Below are 24,471 nucleotides of genomic sequence, written 5' to 3'. Positions count from 1 at the left end.
GTTGCACTGAGAAGTCTCACCTAGATAAAGAAAAATGGTCAAATGTTTTCAAAACAATACACCTTTGTTCAATTAAAAATGGAAAGCCAGGTGTTGGCTTACCTCTGTAATCTCAGAACTCAGGAGGCTGAGGCAGGAGAATCACCAGAAGTTTGAAGCCAACCTGGGCTACATAGTGAGTTCTAGGCCAGCCTGTGCTATCCAGTGAGTTCCCCACAAGCTTAGGCTACAGAGTGAAATCCTACCTCAACACAAACAGCCCATAAATGTGGAAAGCATATCCTTCTCCCTTGTCTAGGGGTGCAAATAATTTAGAGTTCGTGCTTTACAACTTTGGAAATGATAGCATTGGGTACTTATTAGAATATAGTAATAATTTACTTTAAATTTGTATTTATATGAACATACTAGCAAGTAAGCATCTAAGATTATATAAATTATAACAGTTAAGTCCTATTATTTTACTATTATAAAAATAGCAGTTATTTTGTACCAACAAAAATATCAGGACTTTTGTATCTGAAAATAGTATAGAATCATTATACAGGAACACCCCAAACAGCATTATAATTGTGAATTATGTTCTCATTCTATGCCACCTTCTACAACATTAACTAGTGTGTGTGTGTGTGTGTGTGTGTGTGTGTGTGTGTGTGCGCGCGTGCGCGCGCGATTGTGCATGAATATGTTCATGTGAATATGAGCATGTGTGGGTCATGTATGTGTAGATATACATGCGCACTCGTCAACATGTGTGTGAAGGTTAGAGGGGTCAATTTCAGGGAGCTCCTTCGTCAGTCACAGCTCTACCTTATCTGTTGGGATGTGGTCTCTAACTGGACCCAGAACTCACTGACTGAATAGAGCCACCAAGCCTCAGGGGTCCTCCTGTGTTGACTGCTCCAGCCCCAGCACAGTAGGTCACACTGGTTTGCTCAGACTTTTCTGTGGATGCTGGAGATTCAAACTCAGCTCTTCAGGTCTTACCAACTGCTCCACTCCCAGACCACAGCAAGCTGATGAACACTTGTTTTTCCTATCTGCTCAATATCTCAGGAGCATGAAACAGGAATTATTTTATGCCCATTTGAGTCTTTGGTGCAGATGTAGCTCAGGGGTAGAGTGGGCTTACAGCATGTACACAGCCTGGGTTGCCTTCTAACATCAATAGGAAAAGAAAGCAAACAGGAAGTATGTGGTTCTTTGGAAGTATCTGAGCAGGGACTTGAGCCCAAAGTTGATGACAAAAAGCTGTAAGCTTTGCCCTGTTTCCTCTTGTGTCTTCTGTTGGGGCTTTCCTCTGACGTGTACAGCAGCTTTCTGTTTGAGTTCTCCATGTACTGACTCCAGACAGTCACCTCCTCCCTTCCCTCAGCCAAAAACTCTTCCAGGGAGACGGGGAGGGGAAGAAGAGATTATTACCGTATTTATTGTTGTTGTTGTTGTTATTGCCCTTGTTCTCAGATGAGGGTCACACTTTGGTATTTGCATTCTGTACTCTTCCCTGGAGTACGCAGACAACAGTACACAGCTGTTGCTCTAAAAAGGGAAACTAAGGCCCAGAGAATTGACGTCTTCTGCTCCTTGCCTCTTGCCACTGAAGTAAAGCTGTGTGAATCTTTATATTCTAGGCACCCAGGTCCCTTGGGCCACACATGCCCCACTCATCCCCGGCTTCTTTGCTGTGTCTGCTTCTCCTGTTCCTGCCCATCAAAGCCAAACCTCAGCTGCTCTCACACTGAGAAAAGATGTGCTAGTCATACAAAAATGTCGGTGACGGTTTCAGATCTTTGTCCCTCCCAAGATAAGCTAGAGCAGTGTAGAGTAAAGGATGCCTTACCCCAAGCTTAAGCTCCTGAGAGGGATTCTCACCACACTAGCTTTGCATGTGGGAAGCCCTGGGTTCCATCCCCAGCAAACACACACACACACATACACACACACACACACACACACACACACACACACACACACACACATACACACACACACACACACACAAGTTAGTGACCGCAATGATAGTGAGAAATAGCCCCGATTGTCTTGCAGGGCTCTCCATCAACTCCACAAGGAAGGTATCTGGCCTCTATTTTACAGAGGAAGACCCTGAGGTTCCAAACATTTCAGCCCCTTTGCACAGGAATAGCAGTAGCTTCCAGAAGGACACCGTGGTATTATGTGGCTCTTTGTTCTGGATTGAAAGCATCCCCTCATGGAGGGAAGTGAGAGAGGCTCAAGAAATTCAGGAGAGTTTTAACTCACAAACAACTCAGGAGATTTACCAGGCCCCTCTGGGCACAGTCATATAAGCAATAAATATGCAGAGGTTGGGAGACTGCTTCATGTTGTTCAGGGAGCTCCAGGGATATGGCTTTCTGGAATTCTTGACCGTCCTGGGGCCAGCTTTTTGCTGACACAGCTGCCCAGGTTGCCCATGCTTGAGAAATGTCAAGCCAGGCAGTGGTGGTGCACACCTTTAATCCCAGCACTCAGGGAGACAGAGGCAGGTGGATGGATCTCTGTGAGTTGGAAGCCAGCCAACACAGAGAAACCCTGTCTTGAAAAACCAAGAGAGAGAGAGAGACAGAGACAGAGAGAGAGACAGAGAGACAGAGAGGGATGTCCCCCACAGTCTCATTTGAATACATGGTTTCCAGTTGCTGTAGCTGTTTTGGGAAGGCTTAGGAGGTGTGGTCTTGTTGAAGGAGGTGTGTCTCTGGAGGTAGGCTTTGTGAGTTTAAAGACTTGGGCTATTTTAAGTTTTATGCTTACATGTTTTGTGCCCTCAGTGTCCTGTTCAAGTTACCAAGCCTGCTATTAGCTGCTATTCTTCCCTATCATGATGGACTCTCAGCCGTCTGGAATTTGAAGCCCAAATAAGCCCTTCCTTCTCTATAAATTGCCTTGCTCTATCAAGAAAATGGTCCTTCCAGGCTTGCCAGCTTAGACCAGAGGGCTATGAAGGGAGGTAGAATGCTGCCCATATCCGTTCAGCGGGTTGTGGAAGCAATGGTCATCTGTAATTGGAAATTCAGGCCGGTATTTATTCACTAGGGGAAGCAAGACTAAAAACAAGCCGTCCTACCTGATATGCTGTTTCTGTCCAAAGTCACTGAAAATTCATTCATAACATAATTTTAAAATGTCCTTGAGGGCTAGGTGATAAAAACACTCTAATAGGTTCAGATAGGGGAAACAAATATGGTCCCATATTCCCTAGAAGTCATGCCCCCCAAGATACAGTCCTGAACACTTTAATCCACAAGAGATTAAGAAATACAGTGTAAGGGACTGGAGAGTGGTTTATTGACTAAGAGCACTTGCAGAGGACCAGAGTTTGTTCGGTTCCCAACATCTGAGACAGGTGGTTCCCGACTTCCTACAACTCCAGCTGAGGGTGGGGTGGAGGGGTGGGGAGGTCTGACTCCCGCTTCTGTAGCTTCTGTGGTCACCTATACACACAGACAGACACACAGGCAGGCAGGCAGACAGAGAGAGACAGATAGATAGATAGATAGATAGATAGATAGATAGATAGATAGATAGACAGATAAATGAAATCCTTTAAAAATACAGCTTAAAAGTCAGCCTCTGCAACAGGACCCACCCACACATGCATAGCTGAGACAAAACTTTCATACGACCAACCCTTGTTACATATGCTACTAGAAGTTCTGTTGTTCTGTTTATTTCTCTCTGATGCACCGTGAAACAGGCTTAGAGACTAAAGGACAGATCAACGGAAACCTCATAGTGGAAGATGGAGCTGAGGAAGTGATGATGGGCTGGGAAGCAGTGGCTCGTGAATAATCATTTTCCCAGACACTGCAGTCAGGTAGGACTTCCTGGAAGAACTGGTCTCTCAGCTGAGATGTGAGTCTAAGATCATGCAGACATGTTTATGCCCTTCAGAGCAAAATGTGTGTTATCCCATGGACCATGGTAAGCTGTTAGACAGATATAGGAGTCATTACAACTGAGGGTGGAGACTCAGGTTCTCCCTCTGGGAACAGGGCACCAAGGCATGTCCTTCTCCCTTTTAAGCTAGGTGGAGCCCTGAGACTGGGTTGGTCCAATGAATCATGAGCCAGACTGGTATGTGCTGCTGAAAGCTTAAGACTCAGTCAATAATCTGCCATATTTATGTTTTCTTGGCATGATGACCATGAGGATACGGCTCAACAGATGTGATCTGTGGAACAGAAAGTGGAAAAGCTCATTAACTTGGTGATGAGCACTCTAAAAAAAATTCAGACCAGAGACCAAGGCTGTGGATGTGTCTAGTGAAGAGCTCACATCTGAATAAGGAATGCAAGATGAAGGGAGGAGCTGGCCACATAGTTATCTCAAAGTTGACTTTATCAACCAGAAGGTACAGTAAGTGCAAAAGGCCTGAGAAGGTGTGTGCCTGAGGGTGGCTGGTGTGAGGTCAGTGTACTTTCTCAAGGGGCAATGCCTTCGGGGACCATGAGTCCCCAGAGCACTCTGGGAAAGAAGGTTCTGCCTTGTACTATTTTGAAAAAGAAATAAGAGGAAGTTGAGGAACATCAGAGCAGAACGGTCTGCATCTTTCAGAGACGTACCCTAAAGCTTCTTGCTGGGATGGGGTCTCTCCAGGTGTGACTTCTGTGAAAATGACCTTCCCTCCTAGGGCCAGAGCTGACCGCTTCCAACCTCCTTCCTCACTGCTCTCTGGAGAAGGAGTCAGCACACACACAATTTGTTTAAGCAAACAAGTTGTACCGAGTTGTGGGATTTAAAATCTCTCCTTGCTAAAAATAAACCGGTTGTGGAAAATCCCCAAAGATAAAGTACATCTCTCACCTTGGGGGGCCCGAGCTGGGCTTCCAGCCCCTTATCATTAGCTGTAATGTGAGGTCAGGAGAGGTGGCCCTGTTGCTCTCAGATGTGTGGGTTGCTGGCTGATTTCCTGGGGCCCTTGAGAGAAAAACACAAGCTCTGCTTTTGAGCAGTGCTGGGTTTGTTTATCAGTAATGATCTTTTCCTTAAGATTCTTCAATGCAAGCTTCTCCCTGATCGTCCTTACAGCCACCATCTTGTCTCTGGTCTTGCATAGGGTTAGTGGTTCAGAGAGCCCAGAAAACAAAACATTTACTCTCTTTCCTCTCAATCCAGATCAGAGAGTGGAGAGCTGGTCCCCATATATTCTCTAGGATGTCCAGACAAAAGATAGAAAGTTCCAGCTCCTGGGGCGGTCGGCAATGACAATTGAGTGCGGTCCAGCAGTGACCACAACAGTCACTCCATCTCCTCCTGTTGTCCCATGGTATCACTGGTCTCTCTATATGTCCATGTACATCATGGTCAGAGCTAATCTGAGTCATCTCTGTGCCAGGTTTACCTACTGTTTACATCAGCAACCCAGAGCAACCCAATTCTGTCACTGGAAAGTGAGTTTCAGGTAGGTGCTATGAAGTAATGGGGCCACGTTACCCTCTTAAGTGACATCAGCTGCTGCTGAGTGCTGAAACCTAAATCATGGCAGGACTGTGGTCTCTGCCTCTATGACAGGTGTATTTGTATATATAGATGTGTCATGTGTATGCATTGTGTGTGAACTATAATGTCCGGTCCCTGCCAGGGGATGGATTCATGCAAAGGCAGAAGAAGGGATATTGATGGAAAGAGCACACACAGCAGAGGTAAGAAGTGAAAAGAGCAGAGAGAGTAACACTTGAGAAAACAAAGTCCTGTAAAGCCAGATGTGGTGGGATGTTCTTGTGATCCTAGTGCTGGGGAAGTGGAGACAGCCAGTCTAGCCTACTTGGAGAGTTCCAGGCCATTGAGGGACCATGTTTCAAAAGACTAGGTAGATGGTGTCCGAGGAGTGACATCTGAGGTTCATCTCTGGTCCTCACGCCCACATGCAAATACATGTGAACCTGTACACCCAAGAACATGAGCATACACACACATACACACACAGTGACACTGTTGTTTGGAGACAGGGTCTCATGTAGCTCCACTCTGGTCTCAAACTTGCTGTGTAGCTAAGGGCAGCTTTCAGCTCCTGGTTGCCTTTCAACCCCCTTCTACATCAGGGTATAAAGACATTTTATTGGGCCTGACGGGGTAGGGTGGGAGGTAGCTCAAACAGAGGGAGTGGACTGTGCCAAGACCCAGGGATCTGCAAATCTTTGGCCAATGTCACTGGGCAATACGAAGCACTTCAAGCCGGTTTTAAAGTTGGAGGAGATCAGGTACTAGCCCATATGTATGTGTTCTAACAGCTTCAGAAAAGGCAGCTACATAATTTGTCACCACCACACAATCACATATACATCTCATACCAGCAACAAAGCTGTGGAGAGCAGGAGGCTACAAGTAGGAATCGTGATAACGATGGCATCAAAAAGAAACTCTTGAATACACGATCTATTGGAATGGACCCTTTGAGTTATTTGCCTAGTGACCTTAGAACATGATTGCCATTATCCCCATTTGACAGGTCAGGAAGTGATGCACATAGACACAGACTCCGCCATAAGGAACTCCCAAATCAACTCTATTTCCTCCCGGCCTTGATGGAGCCGTTCTATTGATTTGGCGATTATGTCCTCTCCACACACAGGAGGCCATCTCACAATCAGAATAACAGAAACAACTAGCATTTATCAATCTCTTTTTCTCACCAAATAGTAAAATCCAAAGGGATGTTGGTAAGCTTAAGACAAGGCAGCACCCCCCCCCCAAGATGGACTGGTGTAGAGGGTCTGAGTGGTGAATTGATATATGGTCATGATATCCACACCTGCAGGGTGGGCTGGAATATCGCTAGCCTCCTATGTATGGCCATGCCTTGGTGGCTTTCTGTTTGTTATGCAAGATGGCTGAGCAGCGTCACTTCTGATTAACACACACTTCCTGTAGGTGTGTTAATACATTCAATCAGGTTACTGTCAAGCCACACCACCCAGGGAGCCGTTCTGCCTCCTGAAGGTGACTTTGCAGCTCTGTTCTGTACCAGCCTTAAAGTTTAATTGGTAACAGAACAGACAATCCTAAACTGTCTACAGACTCTCAAAGGCACATCACTTTACTCCCTCCATCAAGAAAAACATACCTAGTACACTAGAAAGCAGTGTATTTGATTAGGAACAGAAAATCATGCCAAGAAGTTAAAATTGGAGAGGTAGGCTGGATTGTGGAACACAACACGGAATCATCCATCTCAAAATGACCTCTTGGGCTACGGACATGGCTCAGCTGACAAAGTACATGCCCTGCAAGCATGGGAAACTGAATTTGTTCCCTATAATACACAGTTTTAATAGGCCTGGCATGGCAATGCACCCTTACAATCCCAGCAGGAGGATGGAAACAGACTTATTCCTAGGGATCCCTGGCCAGCTGGCAACTTGTAGGTTAGTGAGAAACTCTGTCTCAAAAACACAAGGTAGAGGAAAAAACGCTCAAAGTTTCTCTCGTCTCCAAGTGCACATCCACCACACCTATACAAACACTCCCCCACACATGCATGCTCTCACGAACATATAAACACACAATTGTACACACACATGCACCCACACCCCACACACATGCACACATATGAGAGTCCTTGCCCTACATGAGCTTTCATTCTGTAGCAGACAGCATCTCATTACCACTGGGAGCATAATTTCATGTATGTCTTTCAAATTCATTTTGTCCCTCATTCATTCTGTGTACATTATGGACATCTGAAAGTACCATGCTTTGTCATCTCCTGTTCCAACAGCAGCTCTGTATCTCCACTTGGCTTCACCACCAGATGGGAGAGATTCAGAAGGAGAGCAGGAAAGAGGTAGTAACCATCCCCTATTCTGATCCAGCCTATACCTCCAATTAAAAAAAAAACACCACTTGAGTAGGAAAGGTACCACAGACAAGGCCACACTTTGTTTCCAGCCAGAATCCAAATCCTGATTAGGGTTGAGAAAAGTAGAACAGATGAATTTTATATCTGGCTTAGGATTGAAATTTTAAACTTCACTGAACTGTGTTATTCAAATAAGTAAGTCTTTGGCCAAGGTACCAAGAGGGAGGAAGGGACATTATTAGGACCAAACAGGAGAAAAATCAGAAATCTAAAGCAAGTCTATAGATTGTCATGTGAGGGATTTTTCTTAGCCCCATCTTTCTGATCTCAGCCCCTGCCATCTGTCCCAGGTGATCTGTGACTTGATCCTCTCCTCACTAGACTCCTGCAAAGTTCTCCTTGCTGGTCCATTCTAATCCACCCTTGCCCTGACTGCTCAGTTTCCATCCAGCTGTCTGTCTCACTTTGAAAATCCTCTGGTCCTAACTCCAAGCTTAACATTCTCCACGGATCTGGATAAAAACAAACTTAGCAACAGAGTTTAGGGTTTAAAGGGCATATTTAGGAACCAATATCTTCAGCTTCAGCCCTGGTTCTGCTTTGTAATAATAATATTGGTTGGTTAATAAACTCATCTACCTCTGTGCTTCTATGTTCTAGCAAAATGGAGACTGTGTTGGATCCAACACCTAACAGGATAGCAGCAGAATCCATTTTTAGATGTTGTCTGCTCTGAAAAACTGGGGCTGGAGAGATGGCTCAGCCATTAAGAGCATGTGAGGCTCTTGGAGATGACTAGGGTTTGGTTCCCAGCACCCACCATCAGGGAGCTCACAACCACTTGTAGTTCCAGCTCCAGGGCATCTCATACTTTCTTCTGGCCTCTGAAGGTATCTTCCCTTGCACACACACATGCAGTATTCATACACACACACACACACACACACACAGACACACACAGACACACACAGACACACACAGACACACACACACCATGCACACACCCGCAGCATGCATACACACACATACACACACAAATACAAATAAAATCTTTAAGCTCTTAAAACACAGCAATCACTGCCCAGTGCCCACTGCTGTTATCCTAAGGAGCTGCATAGCTAGAGTTTAATGACAAAGCTGATTGCGGTCTGCAGAGAGTGCTAGAGAAACGGGCTTCTGTGTCTTCACTACCTGACATGGTGTGACAGTAAGGAGCCTGGCAGTGGAAAGTACACAATGCATTTTTCCTGGCTGGCTGGACATATGGACATACAGACAGATGGATAACCGAATGATGTAACCCTCCTCCTAAACAAAGATTCTTGGCCCAAGGCTCTGGGTACTGTTTGTACAAGACCCTGATACCATCTGTGTATCACTCCTCACTGGGCTCTAAAGCTGCACGGAAGGGGCTGTGGTAACTTAGCAACAGAGCCAGCTTCCATAGAGACGAAGCTGCAGACAATAAGATCAGGTGCCAGGTCTCACCCTACATTTGAGTGCAGAGCTCATGCAAACAGCAGCCTGTACCCCTGCCTTGAGATCCTGAAGGTCTTGCCACTACAGGGAGGGCCAGACCGGGTCCAAATCCCCCTGGGCTGAGTGTAAGGAGCTCTAGAGTAGGCAAGATTAGTCTTTCTGGAAGTGTTGGGAAAGTGCAATATTCTCACAGAGATCAAAGGACAGGCCACCTTTGGAAATGTCCTTCCAGGCCAGGAAAAGTAAGAAAAGGGGATGCCTTAGTAGCCCCAGCTAGAATGAGAAGAAGCTAAAGGACAGGGAACAAGGGGTTACCCTCTAAAGCCGTGTGCCAGTATGTGAGGTCCCAGGCTGGCGCTCAGTGGAGGCTTCAGAGAACAAGAAGAAACAGATCTGATGACCTTTTTAGGCTGAGAGAGGAGTGTTAGGGTAGGCAAGGCAGGGACCAGCAAATGAAGCTGTTCACTGGGATATGCAAAATAAGATGCCCACCCAAAATGCATGCTGGGTAAAGTACTAGCGCTGAGTCTTTGTCACTTGTGGCAAGCTTTTGTTCTTGACTTTGTAAAGTGGAGACCTAAACTGAGTGGGTCCCAAGGTCCCCGGCAAAGGCACAGGCAATGAATCCATACAAACCCACTCGGCCCCAAAGAAGGTATTCTCACTTGGATTCAATTGAAAACCAAGTTTATTTTCTAGCTCCATTCCCTTCTGATCCCCTCCCCCATTTTCACCTGTGACTTGTTTGGAAGACATGGATGGGGACATAGATAGTAGTAGGTCCAGCTCCCCACATCCCATTCACTCACCATTTCCTACTATTTCAAAACAAGGTTCACAGAGGCCTAAGGTGTGCTCTGAGTTGCTATCCCGGTGCCCAGGGAGAATTTACTGTGCTGTTACAACTGTCAGGCCTGCTGGTGGGGTTCTAAAGGATGCCAGCTGAGGCCACTGCCCCAAGCCCTTGAAGTCCCATGCAGGTGAGGAAGGTGGGGCTCAGAGAAGGACCAGGGGGGAAGCCAAATGCTAAGTTGACATCTGATGAATCTTGGTCACGGTGAGGTATGAGGAAAGAGGGCTGCACGCTTCTAGTGGGACCCTTTCGCCCAGCATGAGTTATCAATAAAAGTAAAGGCAGAAGGTTGGGTGAAGGCCAAGGGCAGTAGTGAGGGTGGGGGTGGGCCTCATTCCACTCACACATCAGCAGGGCCAGCAGGCCTGCCTGCTCCCTCCCTGGCAAGAAGAAGCCTGGGTTGGAGAAGAGTCTACTCCTGGAAAAGCTTGCCAAAAGGTGGTCCCTCTAACGAGGCAATAAACGGGGTAATTACTGACTAATTACTGGCCCTCCAAGTGTCTGGGAAGCCTCGGGTGAGGGAATTTGGCCAGCAAACGCCTCCCGGCTCCCTTGAGCTGGAAGCCTCCTTGAAAAGTACACCTTGTGAAGAGGCCAGGGCAAGACTGCTCCAGGCGCTGTCTCTTGGGCTGGTCATCCCTCTTTCTTCTTCCTTCTCTTTGTGGCACTGGACTCAAGGCTCTTGGAGAGCTCCTGGGGTCTACGTATTGCCTAGAACATGGAGGCTGCTACATGTCCAGGTGTCTTTGAAGATCAGCCCTAGCCATGCACTATGGTCTCTCCTACTTCATCAGAGCCCCACCACCACCTGAGTGCTCCCCTGGGGCCAAGCGTCTCCAGGAACAGGGTCTTAGTGCAGCTTCTTCCTAGCACCTTCTCCCGCCTCCTTCTGGGGAGCCTGTCCCCCCTGCAGGCTCTTTCCTTCCAGTTAGAGAAGCAGGGAAATTTCACCTAGAAAAATAGACCTTGATTAAAGATACAGAATGGAATCTTGACGCCATCAAATCAAAGGGGTACATTTACTTCAATTCAGGGTGGGGTAGGGGTATTGTTTTCGGGGGGGGTGAAATATAGAATAATTGTTTCAGTGTCTTTTCTAGGCCATGTGTCACTTCATTAGTTTAAGAATGTTAAAAATCCATCAGGGCTTGCTCTGCTCAGAAAGCGATCCTCTTTGGCATATTAAAATTTAAAGTGTAGTTTATTCCGGCAGTAATTACACTTTTACTAATTGAATTTACTCTTAAATATTTCAAAGTTTTGTAATAAATTGAGCTACAAGATACAGAGCCTCGAGATATTTACATTGAATCGTGTTTGGAAAACAGGCAAAACCTTGAAAAACGGAAGTAATTGCAAGCATTGGAGAAGAAAAAGGTTTGTTTTCTGGTTTTGTTTTGGGTTTTGTTTTTTTTTTCTTCATTGCTGCAGTACACGATGAGGCCCTGGCTGTTTACACTCATTCCCTGCTTTGCTGTTTGCAGCCAAGATCTAAGGAACAAGAAGTGGTGTGTTTAGAGATGAGTCAAATAGGACTCAGGAGTAGCTGAGGGACTTGCCCGAGGTAACACGGCAATACCAGAGCTGAGGCTTGTCTTTGAACTTCAAACTCGTTGTTAGAAAAACTTCCCTGAAGAGGTGAATAGGTGTAAAGATGGGATACAGGTACAACGAATTTATTTGGACTTAAAGGGGAAGGAACTTCTGACTCCAACAATACTGCCAAGGCTCGTCTTGGAACATTCCACACAAAAAGACGCTTGCCATGTGAGTATTCGAATCTGCCCAGAGGAAAGATGATAGCACAGTGGTTGCCAGGGGCTGGGGGAGGGGTAGAAATTGGATGTGCTTGTGAATGACTATCATTCATGTAATGGAAAAATCCTGACAAGGGATAGTGGCAATGGTTGCATGGAATCATGAGTATATTTTGTGCTATCAACTTGCACATCTAGCAATGGTAAATAATAATTTCTAAATTGCATTTTTTTTATGTGTACATGCATGTGTATGCCATGGCACATGTGGAAGTCATAGGACAATTTATGGGAGTTATTGATTCCCTCCTCCCAATCCTGTGAATCACAGGGTGGAACCCAGTCTTGGTGGCACGTGTCCTCACTTGCAGAGCCAACTCGCCAGCCCACTACAGTAATTTTTAAAAAGTGTTTTTTTTTTCCTTCACATAAGTTTTGCCCCCAAGGCTTTGCAAAGCCCCCCATTTCTGTTTATTCAGACCCATTTGAGAACCAAAATTTTGCTTCTTTCACTGCAAGATTCTCTTCTGACCTGAACCAATCCGTCCTTTCTGTAGATGGCTGAGGGAATGTTTCCAGTCCCGGGAGGTGTGTTTCAGTGAAAGCACATTTCAGGCTTGGCTCTCCCGTCATACACATATTTATTAGCAAGATGGCCCCAAACAAAGCATCTATCCAGTGATGTCAATGTCATTCTGGCCCTTCTGAGTGATAGCTCCTTGCAAGAAAACATAGCATTCCTTGGGCACCGAGTTAGGAGCGATTCTCTGATGAGTGTCTATATATGGGCTTGTTTAGAACCTTAGTGCATTGTTTTGAGGAATGTGTGTGGTCATTGGACTTCCTAAGTTTGTAGACCTTTCTGGAGAGGGCAGCAAGAGCCACGCATTTGACACTTCTGGTAGAGTGTGCACATGGACCTCTATTTGGTTTACCAATGAAGACAATTTTGTACCAACCAATTATAGTAATTAGCAAAATCTGTGGTATTGACAGGAAACAAAAAAGAATAGCTGCTGATGGTCTTGCACTAACTGTCTAGGGATTGTATCTTTAGCTTGGGATCCCATGTGCCACCTACTTGAAGCACCCTGGAAGCATGTGTTTGTGAGATGACTCACACATTAACTCATCACCCCCATAGAATTTAGATCAAATGATATTGCACAGTTAGGCTTGCTGTGGTGTTTTGAATGAGAAGTGCCTGCCCCTCATGGTCCCAGACAATGGAACGCTTGGTCTCCAGTCGGTAGTGCTTTTGGGGGAACTTAGGTGATGTAGCCTTGCTAGATGTCCATCACTGGGCTGGAGAGATGGCTCAGAGGTTAAGAGCACTGGCTGCTCTTCCAGAAGACCTGAGTTCAATTCCCAGCAACCACATGGTGGTCCATCTATAGTAGGATCTGGAGTGCAGGCAGAACAGTGTATACATAATAGATAGATAGATAGATAGATAGATAGATAGATAGATAGATAGATAAATGAATAAATAAATCTTTCAAAAAAAAGATATGTGTCACTGAGAACAGGCTTTGAGATTAAAACCCAGCTCCACTTCCTGTTTGCTCTCTGCTTCCTGCTTGTGACTGGAAACACAAGCTCTAGCTTCCGGTCCCTGCACTGCTTCCCACCTTTCCCACCATGATGGCCTCTTTTTCCTCCGCTACCAGGAGCCAAAGTAAGTGTCTTACCTTAAGTTGCCCTTGGCAATGGCTTTTTCTCACACCAACGACAAGGAGTGGATAATAAAAATACGTACAGTATTTGGGAAGGCTTAATTAAGAAGTTTTTTATATTCACCTGAAATTCCCATTTCACTGTGTTCTGTATTTTCATTTGCTAACTCGAGCAACCCTGTCCACCATCTACACTGCATTGAAGTCTTAAAATATACAGACAACATAATCTATACCTTTTGTGATTAAAAGAAAAAAAAAAGAAACCATGTTTTCCCCTTCTCTATGACCACCTCCACGCAGTCTTCTCCTACAGGGTTACAGTAGGTGTCAGAACAAGCCCCTGTTCTAACCAACAAATATTTTGGCTGCAGTCTATGGCTCTCTACCCACTGTGTTTGACTTCTCGTCACAGAAATTAGCTGGGGGTCAACTTGATCAACAAAGTACTTCCAGAGGACCTGGGTTCAATTCCCAGCACCTGCATGGCAGCTCACAACTGTCTGTAATTCCAGTTCCAAGGGACCTGACACCCATGGCAAAAAAACAAACAAACAAACAAACAAAAAAATGCAATGCACATAAAATTTTTTTAAAAATCAATTAATTTAAAAAAATCTGTTTAAAAAAAAAAAAAACTTGGTATGCACCTGTAGCCTCAGCACTGGGGGAGTGAAAACCAGATAATTCCTGGGATTTGATGGCCGGCCAGTCTAGCTGGATTGTAGAGCCATGTTCAGTGAGTGACCTCGTCTCATAAGGTAGAAGGCTGAGGGGATGGCTCTTTGGGTAAAAACCCTTGCAAGAAAAGCGTGAGGACCCAAGTTCAAATTCCTAGCAGCCACAAAGGCAAGTGTGCCACCCCAGCACTTTGGGGGGAAAGGGTAAAGATGGGAGAATTTCTGCATCTTATTGGCCACCAGCCTAGCTAAAACTGTGAACCCCTAATTCAGCAAGAGACCTTGTCTCAAAGGAGCAAGGTGGGGAGTGGTAGAGCGCGGCTCCTCACAACCTCCTCTGGCCTTTTGCATAAGTACAATAGTACACATACACACACAGTGTTTGTGTGTGTGGGAGAGAGAGAGAGAGAGAGAGAGAGAGAGAGAGAGAGAGAGAGAGAGAGAGAGAGAGAGAAGGGAAGGAGGGAGAGAGAGAGGAAGGGAGGGACACACACACACACACACACACACACACAATAGGGCACTGTTGCAGGCATATTCCTTCCTCCTGTATGTGCAAATGACCCTGCCATTAGGAAGTCTTCAAATCTTGCTCCTGGTGGACAGCGATGACAGTGATCTGGTGTGCTGGGCTGTTTGGCAGGAGGCCTTTCCTGTACATAGAGGGATGCAGAACTCATTGACAGAGTGGGAGGGGGTGGGCGACACACTCAAGGCAGGATAGATAACAGCACCTTCCTTGAGTGATTTCCATCATGGTTCTAATTTCCAGATTTGTCCTTAGTTGAATTGTTACCATGGTTCAGGGGGAAATGCTCAGGGCAAAAATAAAATAACATCATCTGGTCCCTAGAACCTCAATTTTCACTTCTCAGATATTTGAAGAAAAGAGAAGACAGAAACAAACCCTTTCACATCTCCAGTTGGGCATTAAATAATCTCTCCCCCAAATGCTCCCAAAGAAGGTGAATTGTTTTTAAAAAAAGAAATCAATGAAAAGGGAGTGTCCCTAAACCTGGCACCTGCTCCTACAGCTAGCGCCCCCCCACTACCCCAACCCCTCCCCCAAACCTCACCACAAAAAAGGTCATGGAGCAGGTCAGACTTGGCTGCAGCTGCCCAGCGTGCTAGGACTGCCACCTCCTCACTGACTATGTTGCAGCTTAATAAAGCTTAATAAAAGGTGTGATTGCCATGGCAACCTCAGAAACACTGTCAAATAGATGGCCAATTATTATTCACTCATTTACTGTTTATTGTAGCGATGCCAATCACAATGAACTCCAGGGGTGTATTAATGGAGATGTGATCCTGGGCTCAGGGCCCTGGGGGAGCAGCATTGGAATGCCTCCTTCATTAGCATGTAGCATTCCAAGGGGTGGGCACACAGCCTCCCTCAGGTACCTTAGCACCCAAGCCCAGGCAGAAAGGATGGAAGTTCATACACACACACACACACACACACACACACACACACACCATGCAAAAAGTACCACTAGAGCAAACGCAGACCTCCAGACAAACGGACAGACAGAGATCTTTCTTTGCTCAGCCCTGGCAAGGGTTTCGATATTCTTCACCTTCCCCCTGGACCCTTTCCACACTTCAAATTCGATAAACAAATCCTCTGCCTTGTTAAACCTTAGCCGGGCTCTGGAGGAAGGGGAGCCAAGGCCGGTTCCCCCTGGCCAGCCCTCTCCATTGGTGGCTTAGGAGGCTTGGAAGGGAAAACAGCCCCAATGTTTCTCCCTGGACAGACTGAGCATCCCTTCTTCCAGAGGCTTATGGGAGGAGGGTTTCAGACACTGGATTTTTCTGGATTTTTGGAATAGTTCCATATATATAATGAGATGTTTTGGGGACCTAAATCTAAATACAAAATTTCAGGTGTTCCCCACACATCCACCACACAGCATGGCAGTGGCTCTATACATTTTCAGTGCACCTAAATTGACATTTAGACTCTTCACTTGGGGTCAGGTGTGGACTCTCATGCTGTCATCATCCAAAATTTTCAGAATTTGGGGGCTAAGGGTTGGCTCAGTGGGTTAAGAGTGCTTGCTACTGTACAGCACCGTGGCCTGAGTCTGAATCCTCGAAGCATGTGCACCTGTAAACCCAGAGCTATGAGGACAGAGGCAGGAGGAACTCGGGGTTTGCTGGATGATTGCCCAACTCTAGACTTAATGAGAGACTCAGACTCAAGGAGGCAAGGTGGGGAACCACTCATGTCTTCCTCTAGCCTTTGCATGTGCAAGAGGGTTTATATACACACATACACACACACACACACACACACAGAGAGAGAGAGAGAGAGAGAGAGAGAGAGAGAGAGAGAGAGAGTTAGTTTTAGATTTGGGAGCCTTTCAGATTTTAGAGTTTTTAAAGAGGGATGCTTCAGTGGTAGCACACACCTCTAATCCCAGCACTTGGGAGGCAGAGGCAGGAGGATCTCTGTGAGTTTGAAGCCAGCCTGGTCTACAGAGTGAGTTCCAAGACACCCATGGCTACACAGAGAAACCTTATCTTGAAAAACAAAACAAAACTCTCGACTGTGGGCACTGCCCTTTTCGGCCCTCCTCTCCCATGCCTGGGCACCTAGATGGTGTATCAAGTTGTTAACGTGCATTTATTCTTCCTGTTCTCTTTTTCAAGGATACAGTGAGCTGCTTCCTGAAGCAGAAGTTGCAGGTAGACTCTTTCCCTGCTTGGCTCCTCAGCAGGATCATGCCAAGTCTTCTCAGAGAGGAGAGAGGGAGGACGGTGTCCACAGGGAAGGAACTTCCCAAGGCAGGACAGTGCTGATGGGTGTGGAAGCTGCATGCTTCAGAGTCCAGCTCATTGTGGCTGATACGGCTGGAGGTGGAGGGGCACACAAAGCAGGGCTGTGTTTCGTCTTTTGAGAAGTAAGGGAAACCACAAGCCACGGGGGAAGCTGTGGTCACATCTGTGAACTGGAGGCTGCCACCAGAGGCGTGAAGACGTCCTAGAAGAGGGCCTTTGAAAGTCACCGAGGCAGGTGGCGCTTCCTAGTTGATTTGGTGGTGGTATGGGGGATGACAGGTTGGGGCAGTATGGGGATGTCCCTGCAACAGTCCTAGCTGGGGACAGAGAATAATAGCTGAACTAAATCTCAAAAGCCCAACACTCAGAGTTCAATTCCAGTTCCTCACTAACTAGGTGATGTGGCAAGTTCTTCAGAATCACTGACCCCCAGGACCTCAATCTGTCAAATAAGAATACTGGACACCACCCCTTGTGTTTGTTCTCAGCATCAGCGGAGATGGTCCCACCTCTTGTCACCGGCATTCTATAAAACTCGGGTTTGCCTAAGGCGAGGTCTTAGAAGGAATGTGTTTAAAGTGCAGACAGACATGAAATAGCATCTGGTACATAGCAGGTGCTCGAAAAATATCTGTTGAAAGAATCACAGGTTGAACCTAGGAGGAAGAAAGGAGAATTAAAGATAATCTTGAACATTCTAGAATGATTACTTGAAAGGGTTCTTACTGAAGGCAGACCGGATGAGGTGAGTACTCATGGAAGAAGTCTTAGGATCCATCTTCCACTTCTCTTCAAGTTCTGTGGCACCTTGTCTCCATCACTGTGACCAGATTTCTTCCCAGAGGGCCTTGCTTCCATTACAGTGGATGCCCTGCCAAGATGGTAAAGGAAAGAAAAACACCTGTTCACACAGGTGCATTTCTTCAGCTTTCTGTGGCCAAGAGGTCATTTCCATGCCTGGAGAGAGGAGATGGGAAGGGAGGTCATGTTCATTAGGGGACAATAACTCAGACTTGTCCCTTCCCTTCTGCGTGCAGACTAGTGACATCGCTCCATCCAATCTTCATGATATAAATTTTCAAGCTCAGCGTTATTGACATTATCCACTTTACAGAGGTGGAAAATGCGACCCAGAGAGGCTCAGGGATTAAGCCTAAGATGATGGAGGTAGTATGAAAAGAAAACACAGTCCAACCAGATCTCCTGGCTTTGAGACCGAAGAGCAGAGAAAACCTGTCAGCATGAAGGACGGGAGAGAAATATGAGCATAGGGCCAAGCATGATGGGCTCCACTCTCCAGCCTCTGAGGGGTTGCAACTCCCAATACTCACACCCCTTCTGCTTAAGAGCCCTCTACAGGCCTGACCCTACACTTGCCCTGTCTCTGTCTCCATCCTCTTCTCCAAACTCTCCCACATCCCCCTCCTCTGGCTGCCCCAGTGCCCCAGGAGCCTGGCCTCCTCCTTCAGAGATCTTCCTGCTTACCAGCTCTTACCTTTGGGCTGTGATTTGACAGGGAAGTGCCCCACATAGGCTCTTGTGGAATGCTTGGTCCTCAGCTGGTTCACCTGGTTCAGCTATGTGGGGAAGTCCTGGAGCCTTCAGTTCCTGGGAAGGGGACCCTGAAGGTTGTGTACGCTTGAGGTTGCAGCCCACTTTCGCTGCCTTCTGACCATGGGAAAAAGCGGCCACAGAGTGTTCTTTCTGTCAAAGTCAGCTGTCAGTCACACCTTCTGAAGCTGTGAGCCCAAATAGCACCCTCCTCCTTTGTGGCCCTGCGTTGGGTTGTTTGTTGCAGCCACATGGAAAGTAGCCAGTACAGGATGTTGGAGAGAAAGCCAGGTCCCAGAGACAACAGAGGAGATTGCTTTGCCCAGAGCCCCCATGTTTCTGCAACTCAGGGATACCCAGCAAGACTCAGTAAGAGGCCCCTCATCTGAGATGCCCTCCCTGGCTGCATCCTCTGAGGTAATCATGGTTTGTTGGCTGCTGAGGGCTGGCTATACAACAGAGCCTGAACAAAGCACCGTGCACACACTCTCACCATTTGATAGCCCAGTAGTCAAAGTCAGCAAGATCCAGTTCTTTCTTTTTTTTTCCCTTCAGATATAATCACTAAGGAACCAAGAAGGTCAGTGATTTGCCCAACAGTCCATGGCTAGGAAGAGAAACAGCGATAACATTGGGACCCAAACCTACTAGACTTCAAAGGGTGACCTCTTATCCATTAAGGTTCATTCCCTCCTGCAAACACATAAATCCCCCACTGTGCCTGTGCATGGTCTAGTGAGTGACATGCTGACTATCAGGGCATGAGGACCTGGAATAGCATCCTTCCAGGTGGGGTAACTAGGTGACGCTGTGAAATCCTACCATGTCTCCTCTCAGTCATCCTGAGTACCAGGAGGAACGTGAGCATCGGGACACATAGCCAGGGATACCTGTACTCTTTATTCCCTGGGTCTCCTCAAGGTGCCGTCTGTGAAGCAAGTCACTTAAACTCTCTAAGGTTTATTTTGCCCGTTACAAAAATGTAAATAACTATCACAGCATAAGTCACGGGGTTTTACGAGGACTTAATAGGATAATGGACGTGAAATGCTTTATAAACTGTAAAGTACCACACAAGCGTGAGGCTTTGTAATTAATTACCGATGAGTATGCACATGCTCACACACCCACATCCATAGGTGCCCATTCATCCGTACAAACACACATTCTTGCTCCAAAGAGAAATTAGCATAAGGATGCAGCCTGCTTACAGCCTCATGCTGGGACCTCCCTGCGTCCTCCACCCTCCCTTCACCATTACCCACTTAGACTGAGTGGGCTCCGGGAGGCTGAGCAAGCTGAAGAGCTTGGAGGAGAGACAGGTGGGGCTGGAGCACACCCTGCTCGGGCACACCTGCCTATCTCCTCCTCCTGCCGTGTGGGTTTGTTTGCTGGTTCCTTGACAAACCAGCACCTGGGGAAGCAGAGCCAGCCCTTGGGAGAAGGTGCCGAACAGGTTACCTAAAAAGGACATTCCACAGCAGAGGTTTTTCCTGGGGACCAGATGTTCACTCATCTATCCTCCCCAACCCCTAATAAGTATTGAGCACCTACCTACTGTATTTGCAGGCCTGTTCCCAGTGCTAGGAACATACAGAAAAATCTACTAAGTTGGGGTGGGGCTCAGGGAGCGAGTGCTTCCTTAGTTTAAGGCTGTGAGTTCCATCCCCAGCAAATCCAGAAGAAAGAAACCTCTATGTGTTCATTTAAGATGGGTATGTGAGAAAGGTGCAGATGTAGGGAACCATGGCTCCCTGGGGAAGGATGGCCAGCTTTGTGCCTCCTTAGTAGGTCCACTGAGCACTGTCAGGTGATACCGAACTGGTCAGTGCACAGATGAGTTTGGACTTTACTCTGTAGACCATCAGGAGCTAGGAAAGGAAGTCGGCAAAGATGTGACATGAGCTAGGTAGATTGCTCTTTGGTTTTCTTTTATGTCTTGTTTTTAGTACATTCTCTCTTTAAAAAAAAAAATCAGTCTTCAAACTTGATAGCATTTGACAAAATCATGCTAAAACTAGTGAAAGAACATGAAATGTCTGAAGATAAGTCCATAATCACCCCCACATCTGCTGCCCCACCCCTGTTCTGTGCTATACCATGGTTCTCAAAGTGTGCTCCCTTAGGAGGGGGCAGTAATGTCACTCAGTATGTGACCCAGTGATGGTCACTCCACCGCTGCAAAGTCAGGAACTCTGGGATGGCCCAGGCATCTAGCACCTTCTAAGAAGCCTTCTAGATATTGATGATTGTATGAGGCAGTTCCTCACATCTGTAATCCAGGAAGAAAGAGTCCTTTCAGCTCACAGGTACAGAGATTTTAGTTCACAGTCTTAGTTCTGTTGACTGTGGGCCCATGGTGGCAAGAACACGTGGAGAAAGAGGCTGTCTCTCTCACGGTGGACAGGAAATAGAGAGAAAGGGATCAGGGGTCACCTACCACCTTCAAAGGGGCCTATTTCCTCTAGCTAGGTTCTGACAATGTTTTCATCATCTCTCTAAAACATCACCAAGTGTGCAGCACAAGCATGTAGTCTTTCCACCCAAACTGTAACTGTGGTGTTAAAGCTTTCTGCTGTATGCCATGCAAGGCACCCGCCATTTTCAGCACCTCCTTCCATGCTCATCATGTAACATGGATGCCTTTTCAAAACATGAATGATACTCTCTATAAAGCAACCTTTTTATCTCATGTTGTAATATATCCCTATTCAACAGTTACAGGACTGACTCATTAAAAAATACGTATATTATTTTCTAGGGTCTGGGTTAATAAAATGTATTCAGATACCTACTGTTGGGTCTCCAGGTTATTTACAATTATGTCATTACCTAAAGTCATGTATGACAATAAGCAGCCCAGTCTGGCAGTCTTTCATACCAATGCTTTCGTTTCCATAGGATGGATCTGTTGAAAGTGGTAATGCTGAATCAAAAGTTATAGTCTTCTCATCATAACAGGTCACTCTCCTTGACTTCCCCCAACGCCACAGAACTAAACTATCCCACCAGCAAAATAGGAGACGCTGGGTTTTGTCTCATCTTTACCAGCTGTTGGTGTTGTAGCTCCTCAGCTTCACATTTCAAAGTCAGGATGGCAATAGGTGGGAAATGGACGTGATCCAATGGAGAAAAGGTAAACCTGCAGCTAGAGACCAGGTAGGGGGCTGCTGTGTTGGCCCAGGTGAGAGGGAGAAACGCTTGAAGCTAGAAAGCCCCTGGGAGGGGCCAGGACGGGTTAGATCAGAGGACTGGCAGGAACCTTCCATGAGTCCCTCATTCAATCATCATCACCCTCTATTTTCCAGATGAACCCAGGACATTTTGAGGAGGTGACTTGTCTACTAACCCATCCAAAGCCCATTCTAGGGGAAATGGCTCCTGCTGGCTAATTTCAAGTGTCAGCCTGACTGGATTAAGACACACCTATAGCATGATGAGGCACACCTCTGAATGTATCTTGTGAAGGCTTTCCCAGCAAAGAGTCAGAGGGAGAAAGAAGACTCACCCTGAATATGTGTGGTTCCATCCTCTGGTACGGTCCTGGACTGGATAAAAAGAGATAAAGGAGAAGTGCTGTGGATATCGCTCTGTGTAAATACAGTTCTGATTGGCCAGTGGCCAGGCAGGAAGTATAGGCGGGACAAGAGAGAAGAGAATTCTGGGAAGTAGAAGGCTGGGGAGAGACACCGCCAGCCGACGCCATGAAAAGCAACATGTAATGACACAACAAATATGTAAATTTTAAAGGTACCTTGACTTCAAAATTTGGATATAAGGATATGTTGCTTTGGAAAGGAGTCTCTGCTTTTGTTTGCACAGAAAGCCAGAGGCTATGGGTTTGTTCCAGATTAAGATACATCAGGTTTGATCAGCCAAGACCACCTGAAAGGTCTCCGATGACACCATGGCCCAGATGATCCAACATCCAAAATGGTTTCAAGGCAACTGACTCAAAGGTTTACCCTCACGGACTACTCCATAATCCTAAAATTTTCTTTGTGTTCCCATAAGATACAGCGCCCCCCTCCAGCAGGAAGTAGTAAGAGAAACTACGCCCAAATTCCCAGCTGGCTTTGGAGATGGAATTGGCTCACTCCTTCTCTAAACCCAAGCACATTGTTAAAAGAAAAGGTTAAGAGATTCTTGTGTCCCAAATCAGAAGAGCCCTCTGGTGTGGAACAGAGAAAAACCACTATTTTATTTAAAACAAGTTGATTATAAATGCAATCTTTTTCTAAAGATAAAAAGGGGATATGATATAGATATGATAGGATGAAAGGGTAGATTAATGAACTTACTCCTAAAGAGCAACAACTCATTTAAAATGTTTTACATTGGTATAGATTTTAGTCTATTGATACAAACTTAATGTTAATTTTGTTATACTGTGTGTATATTTCTAATCGTGTTTAAGGTATTATGTTTGTATAGCTCATTTTAAATTGAAATGGATAATTAAAAATAAATTAATAATTAGTCATCTATGATAATCATACTCGTAGCCATGTTAGTTAAGTCTTCTAGATATACATAGACATATTTCAGATAGATAGGTAGTCTTCAAATACTTCAAAGACCTACAGAATATGGCATTTAAAATACTTTTAAAATTTAGACTTTCTGGACAGTGAGACATTTCTGCTCCTGGCAGCACCGATTTACTTCGGAGAGGAGGATGGGCATTGAAGACACTTCATATAGAGTTTATCTTCACCTTGGCAAAAATAGCCATTTGGGCAAGAAACTGTTCTTGCCTGGACTGCTCGATCAACTGGACATTCAGGACCCATAGAAAGGTGACCACTGAACTTTGCTTGACAAAATGGTCCTTCAGGTTCCTGCTTCACAGAGGAAACTGCCAGACATTCCACAGGACACTGAGAGAAGTGACCAAGAGACTCTAGCCCTGTGGGCTGAAGACAAATGCCCCAACTTTACAAAGGAACATTAGGTGACTGTCCAGACTGCCAGCTGTCTCTGTCTACTCTTGCAAGACTCCCGAAAGTTGCTTGCATCCTTCTCCCATTTCTCAGGTAATATTATATCCTTCTGAGGTCTTTGATGTGGTTGAAGACTAGATAGTTATAATTTCCTCAGTTATGATAAAAGATAAGTTAGATATAAAACCTTAGACTCACAAATATAAGATAGATAGAATATCTTCTTTAATATTGTAACTGTAATTATTGCTTGATAATTGTTTTGTTATATGTAATTGTACTATGTAAAAGTTAAAACCTTCCTTAAAAAAAAAAAAAAAGAAAAGGGGAAGTGCTGTGGATATCGCTCTGTGTAAATACAGTTCTGATTGGCCAGTGGCCAGGCAGGAAGTATAGGCGGGACAAGAGAGTAGAGAATTCTGGGAAGTAGAAGGCTGGGGAGAGACACCGCCAGCCAGCCGCCGCCATGAAAAGCAACATGTAAGGACACTGGTAAGCCACAAGCCATGTGGCAAAGTATAGACTAACAGAAATGGGTTAATTTAAGATAGAAGAAGCAGATAACAAGAAGCCTGCCACGGCCATACAGTTTTTAAACAATGTAAGTTTCTGTGTGCTTTCTTGGTTGGGTCTGAGAGACTGTGGGACTGGTAGGTGAGAGAGATTTGTCCTGACTGGGCCAGGCAGGAAAACTCTAACTACAGAGAAGTCTAGTTGTACTCTGGGCTTTCTGAGTGCCAATCTGATGGAGGCCAATCCCTTCTACCACAGTGGTCTGTATGCCTTCAAACCAGGACCCAAATGAATTCTTCCCTCCCTCTGGTTGCTTGTTGCCAAATATTTGGTCATAATTATGAGAAAAGTTGTCAATACACCCTTCCAGCCCAGATCTCCCCTCACCTCAGAGTTCCTGACCCTGTTCTCGGGCA

The sequence above is a fragment of the Onychomys torridus genome, chromosome 7, assembly GCF_903995425.1.
Source record: "Onychomys torridus chromosome 7, mOncTor1.1, whole genome shotgun sequence".
NCBI lineage: Eukaryota > Metazoa > Chordata > Mammalia > Rodentia > Cricetidae > Onychomys > Onychomys torridus.
This window is presented reverse-complemented; position numbering follows the sequence as displayed.